General features: G+C 38.5%; 1 non-coding gene across 1 annotated transcript; it reads left to right on the forward strand.

Annotated features, from left to right (window-relative positions):
- Positions 1-4544: 4544 nt before the first annotated feature.
- On the forward strand, positions 4545-4651 carry LOC113879312. Its single transcript, XR_003507283.1, has one exon. It is a non-coding gene; the product is annotated as a U6 spliceosomal RNA (small nuclear RNA).
- Positions 4652-5127: the final 476 nt, after the last annotated feature.

The following is a 5127-nucleotide window of genomic DNA, read 5'->3' on the forward strand; positions in this document are numbered from 1 at the left end:
TTTATGTACTTTGTAAATAAGATTTTAAGGTAAAAGTCTTAAAGGTAAAAATAGAATCCCAGTGTTCTGTTCAAACTTTACTGTATTAGGGGCAGCATAATTTTGTTAGTATCTGAGATATACTTGCAGTATGGAGGACGACTGTGACACGTGGTGAAAGGTCTCTGGAGGAGAGTCCGAGAGACCTGAATTCTAGTCAGCCTGGTCCTCAGAGCTTTAGGATCCCGAGCATTCATTTAAGTTCCATAAACTGTAGCTTCCTTCCCAAGAAAATGATTGTAAAAAAGCTTGATTAAAAGATCAGATTTGTGTTTTAAAAAATATGTGTGTTTGATGATATGATTTCAGAGATACAAGGAAGAGCATGGAGACCACCGTGGTCCAAGCGTTCATGATTAGGTCTTGAATGACAGGTTAGATGAGATGAAGAGAGGACAGAAAGACATTTAAGACTAGGGAGAAAAAGGAGCGTGAATTGGGGGTTTTAATTATGAATTAAGTGGAATCTTCATTTTTTTTTCACTTTTGATATATTTTTATTTTATTTTATTAATTTTTATTGGAGTATATTTGTTTATAATGTTGTGTTAGTTTCTGCTGTATAGCAAAGTGAATCAGCTATACATGTATCCCCTCTTTTTTGGATTTCCTTCCCATTTAGTTCACCACAGAGCACTGAGTAGAGTTCCGCTATGCTATACAGTAGGTTCTCGTTGTTGTTGTTCAATCGCTAAGTCATGTCGGTATCTTTACAACCTCATGAGCTACAATATCAGGGTCTTTTCTCATTCTCTGTCTCTCTCTTCCTTTATTCTCTTTATGAGGCTTCAATTATACATCAGTTCAGTTCAGTCACTCAGTCATGTCCGACTCTTGGTGACCCCATGGGCTGCAGTACGCCAGGCTTCCCTGTCCATCACCAACCCCCGGAGCTTGCTCAAACTCATGCCCATCCAGTTGAAGATGCCATCCAACCATCTCATTCTCTGTTGTCCTCTTCTCCTCTTGCCTTCAATCTTTCCCAGCATCAGGGTCTTTTCCAATGAGTCAGTTCTTTGTATCAGGTGGCCAAAATATTGGAGCTTCAGCATTAGCCTCAGTCCTTCCAATGAACACCCAGGACTGATTTCCTTTAGGATTGACTTGTTTGATCTTATAGTCCAAGCGACTCTCAAGAGTCTTCTCCAGCACCACTTATGAAATCATCCATTCTTCGGTGCTCAACTTGCTTTATGGTCCAACTCTTACATCCATACATGACTACTAGAAAAACCATAGCTTTGACATTATGGACCTTTGTTGGAAAAGTGATGTCTGTGCTTTTTAATATGCTAAGTTTGTTATAGCTTTCCTTCCAAGGAGCAAGCGTCTTTTAATTTCATGGCTTTAGTCACCATCTGCAATGATTTTGGAGCCCAAGAAATTGAAATCTGTCACCTCTTCCACTTTTTCCCCTCCTATGTGCCATGAAATGATGGAACTGGATGCCATGATCTTAGTTTGTTTTTGTTTTTGTTATTTTTACATTGAGTTTTAAGCCAGCTTTCTCACTCTCCTCTTTCAACCTCATCAAGAGACTTTTTACTTAGTCTTCACTTTCTTCCATTAGAGTGTATAATTGGCATATGTGAAGTTGATATTTCTCCTGGCAGTCTTGATTTTAGCTTGTGATTCATCCAGCCCAGCATTTTGCATGATGTACTCTGCATAGAAGTTAAATAAACAGAGTGACAATATACAGCCTCCTTTCTCAATTTGGAACCAATTTTTCCATATACAGTTCTAACTGTTGTTTCTTGACATGCATACAGGTTTCTCCGGAAACAGATAAGGTGGTCTGGTACTCCCATCTCTTTAAAAGAGTTTTAGTTTTCCACACTTTGCTGTGATCCACACAATCAAAGACTTTAGCATAGTCAATGAGGCAGAAGTAGATATTTTTCTGGAACTCCCTTTTTTCCCCATGATCCATCAAATTTTGACAATTTGATCTCTGGTTCCTCTGCCTCTTTGAAACTCAATTTGTACATCTGGAAGTTCTTGGTTAATGTACTGATGAATCCTTTCTAGAAGGATTTAGAGCATAAATTTGCTAGCACGTGAGTTGAATGCAATTGTACAGTAGTTTGAACATTCTTTGGCATTGCCCTTCTTTGGGATTGGAATGAAAACTGACTTTTCAGCCCTATGACCACAACTGAGTTTTCCAAATTTGCTGGCATATTGAGTGCAGCACTTTAACAGCATCATCATTTAGAATTATAAATAGCTCAACTGGAATTCCATCATCTCTGCTACCTTTGTTCATAGTAATGTTTTACTTCCTGAACTTCACACTCCAGGATATCCAGCTCTAGGTGACTGACCAAACCATCATGGTTATCTGGATCATTAAGATCTTTTTTGTATAGTTCCTTTCTGTATTCTTACCACCTCTTCTTGATCATTTTTGCTTCTGTAAGGTCTTACTGCTTCTGTCCTTTATCGTGCCCATCCTTGCATGAAGTGTCCCTTGATACCCCCAGTTTTCTTGAGGAGATCTCCAGTCTTTCCCATTCTGTTATTTTCCTCTACTTCTTTGCTTTGTTCATTAAAGAAGGCCTTCTTGTCTCTCCTTGCCATTCTCTGAAACTGTGCATTCAGTTGGGTTTATCTTTCCCTTTCCCCCTTGCCTTTTGCTTCTCTTCTTTCTTCAGCTCCTCAGGAAGGAGGAGTAAAACCTCCTCAGACAACCACTTTGTCTTCTTGCATTCTTTTCCTTGGGGGTGATTTTGGTCACTGCCTCCTGTTCAGTGTTAAGACCCTCCATCCATGGTTCTTTAGGCACTCTGTCTACCAGGTCTAATCCCTTGAATCTATTTGTTACCTCCACTGTATAATTATAAGGAGTTTGATTTAGGTCATACTTGAATGGTCTAGTAGTTTCCCTACTTTCTTAAAATAAAGTCTGAATTTTGCCATAAGGAGTTCATGATCTGAGCCACAGTCAACTCTTAGTCTTGTTTTTGCTGACTGTGTAAAACTTCTCTATCTTTGACTGCAAAGAACATATTCAATCAGATTTTGATTTTGACCATCTGGTGATGTCCATGTATAGAGCTGTCTCTTGGGTTGTTGGAAAGGATGTTTGCTATGACCAATGTGTTCTCTTGACAAAGCTCTGTTAAGTTTTGCCCTATTATTAACTTGCCTGTTACTCTGGGTTTCTCTTAACTTCCTACTTTTGCATTCCAAGCCCCTATGATGAAAAGGACATCATTTTTTGGTGTTAATTCTCAAAGATGTTGTAGGTCTTCTTGAAAGAGTCAATTTTTTGGCATCAGTGATTGTGGCATAGACTTGGGTTACTGTAATGTTGAATGGTTTGCCTTGGAAAGGAACTGAGATTATTGTGTTGCTTTTAGATAATCATGGTTCCTTTCTTTATGTTTACAAAGCAACAAATTTCTATGTAGATAATCTCTAATAAATTATCCTTGTTTTGAATTTAATTATGCCTTCTTATAGTTCAGTTTCTTGCTATCTTAAGAACAATTCTATATTATAGTAGGAAGAAACACCCCTGCTAACCAAGCCAAAATTAGACACCTAGAATGCAATTTTTTATTCCAAACCTTTCCGGTTATCTTAGCACTTTTGTCTGCCAGTCTCAATACACCCTCTACTAATCTTTCCCTCTGAATGTACTCTTCCTCTAAAACACGTGAAGAGGAAAAGGAGAGAGAGGAGATATCAGTGAGGAAAAAGGTGCTTCATGGATTAAAATGTGAATTTAGACTTTGAGTTGTCTGGATGCTTTGCTAAAGTAGAAAATTTTCTAAAATGTGAATAGTTTTATTCTAAGCTGGGAGAGGAAGATTGTGTGGACACTAGATCCAGAGTGTAGACATCTGTTTCCTCATGATCTACAATTCTGAATACTCTCTGTAAGACTCCAAAATTTCTGCAAAAAATAATAAAAAGGAAACCTTTACCTACATAGTTGTCACTACCTTCTAACAAGTCTATGTCAAATTTTATCTTCTTTCAGGCCTCCTTTTTTTTCCAGAATTAATTTTTTTAAATATGAATTTTATTTCTCTATTCCCATCTCATTATATGTAAGTCCAAGCTCTTGAGAAAGCGATAGTTGCTCAGCCACGTCTGACTCTTTGTGTCTCCACGGACTGTAGCCTGTCAGACTTCTCTGTCCATGGAATTGTCTAGGCAAGAATACTGGAGTGGATTGCCATGCTCTCCTCAAGGGATCTTCCCAATCCAGGGGTCTAACTCAGGTCTCCTGCATTGCAGGCAGACTCATTATCATCTGAGCCACCAAGGAAGCTGTCAAAAGGGGCTTATAAAAATCAATCTCTTAAAAGGGGCTTAGAATGCCCTTTGGCTTCTTGTTCCTTCCTATCTCTTTAGCCTCATCTTTTTCAGCTTCCTTACCTCAGTCTTCAACAACACAGAAAACAATTTTAGATACTCTGCTTTCATATGTAAGTTGTTACCCCCATGTTAAGTCTGATGAGTTCCTGTTCTCCCTTCAAACACCAGCTAACGTGCTCACTTCAGCAGCACAAAGAGTAATATTAGAACCACACAGAGGAGATGAGCAAGGCCCCCAGACAAAGATGGCATGCAAATCTGTGAAGAATTCTGTGTTTTCATACTGTGTGATTCCACTCATAGGAGGTACATGCAGTTGTCAAAATCATGAAGACAGAGAAGAGAAAAGTGGTTAGGGTGGAGGAGGAGAGGGTAGTTATTGTTCAGTAGGTGAAATACCAGTTTTGCAAAGTGAAACATTCTGTGGAGGGTTGATGGTGATGGTAGCCCCGCAGTGTGCATATACCTACTGCCACTAAACTGCATGCTTAAAGTTAGTTAAGGAGGTAAACTTCATCTTATGTGTATTTCGCCAAAATTAAAAAAAAAAAAAAAACTGAAATTCCAGTCTCCTTTTCTCTGTACCCTTCCCATTCCCAGGATGAGTTATGCATTTCCGTTATTTAATCAGTATATTAAAATAGCTGCACCTAAGTGAATGTCAAGAAGGCTAATCTTGAACTCACTGCAGTTTAATATTCAAATATATGGTCAGACAATATAAATTTGTGAAAGATTGCCTGAGTGAAATACAAT

The sequence above is a fragment of the Bos indicus x Bos taurus genome, chromosome 20 (assembly GCF_003369695.1).
Source record: "Bos indicus x Bos taurus breed Angus x Brahman F1 hybrid chromosome 20, Bos_hybrid_MaternalHap_v2.0, whole genome shotgun sequence".
Lineage (NCBI taxonomy): Eukaryota > Metazoa > Chordata > Mammalia > Artiodactyla > Bovidae > Bos > Bos indicus x Bos taurus.